This window comes from Hylobates moloch, unplaced genomic scaffold (assembly GCF_009828535.3).
Source record: "Hylobates moloch isolate HMO894 unplaced genomic scaffold, HMol_V3 SCAFFOLD_9, whole genome shotgun sequence".
Classification (NCBI taxonomy): domain Eukaryota; kingdom Metazoa; phylum Chordata; class Mammalia; order Primates; family Hylobatidae; genus Hylobates; species Hylobates moloch.
Window position 1 is genome coordinate 1037136 of NW_026652284.1, and position 1415 is coordinate 1038550.

Sequence of the window (1415 nt, forward strand, 5' to 3'; positions counted from 1 at the left end):
ACAAAACCAGGGCTGTGGTTTCCTTCAGCTGACAGGTTGTGCAATTTCTCAGGGCAGGCCCCAGATATGACCCTGAAGATTCAGGGGCCAAGATCTCACACCCACACCTCACCCCAGGCCTAACCAGCAATAACTAAGACCAAAGCTGGGAAGGCCCCTTAGGGCACCCAGAATGGCCCTAGAGGCAGTTTTGCTTGGGCTAAGACCAAAGGGAAGAGATGTCCCCACAGCAGGAACAGAAGGGTCCAAGGCTGTCATAGGGGCTTCTGCCAGATGGTGCACAGGAAGAGGGTCTGCCTCCAAAGGATTGGGGGTCAGGAAAGGCCCCCTCCTGCCTGACCAGGCCCCGGGGATGGGGCAGCAGTGGGTGGCATCCCCTGCCCTGACCTTCCTCAGCCCCAGGGCTGCCATTGCTCAAGGCGGCAGTGGACTCTTCACATAATTTCGCATTGTTTTTTGTATTCTTTAAGGATGGCTGGCCAGGCGCGGTGGCTCACGCTTGTAATCCCAGCACTTTGGGAGGCCGAGGCGGGTGGATCACGAGGTCAGGAGATCGAGACCACAGTGAAACCCCGTCTCTACTAAAAATACAAAAAAAAATTAGCCGGGCGTGGTGGCGGGCGCCTGTAGTCCCAGCTACTCGGAGAGGCTGAGGCAGGAGAATGGCGTGAACCCAGGAGGCGGAGCTTGCGGTGAGCCGAGATTGCGCCACTGCACTCCAGCCTGGGTGACAGAGCGAGACTCTGTCTCAAAAAAAAAAAAAAAAAAAGGATGGCTCCCATGTCGTTTACTTCAGAACCCCCAAAACCTGGACCCATCCTCTTCTGGGGGCCAGCAGGGATGGGGAGGGTGGAGGGAGAAGGGGGAATGGAGGCCATGAGGGATGGAGCAGGGTGGGCTGCACTGGGGTACAGGTTGCTCCTGGGGAGGCTGAGGAGAGAGGGAAGTTGACTTCAGGTGGCCTGGCTCCAGTAAACTGGGTGAACGAAGTCTGCCCAGAACCCACAAGGGTAAGTGGCCGGGAGCCTGGGGAAAGGGTGACTGGGAGGGACTGAGGCTCCCAGTGAAGGACATCAGTGTGGCAGGCTATCTGGTCATCTCATCCAGCCTCCAGCCAGCACCTGGCACAGGCTCTGCCCAGGCTGAAAGCCAGGATAGGGGCGTCTGCAGGGGCCAGTGTCTGGATCTGCTCACATGACAGTCTCCTGTTTGGCTTGGCTTGGGGCGAGGGGCAACCTCTCCCCCAGGACGCCAGCCATGTGCCAGGCACACTGAGGATTCAACAGTGGAAACCAAAGTCCATCAGGTGTTCACCTTCTAGTGGGGCAGATGGGCAAGAAGCAGAATTGGTGGGGGCAGGCAGGGGTTGGGGTACAGTTTTGACCGAGGTACTCAGGGACAAGTGTTTCTCAGGC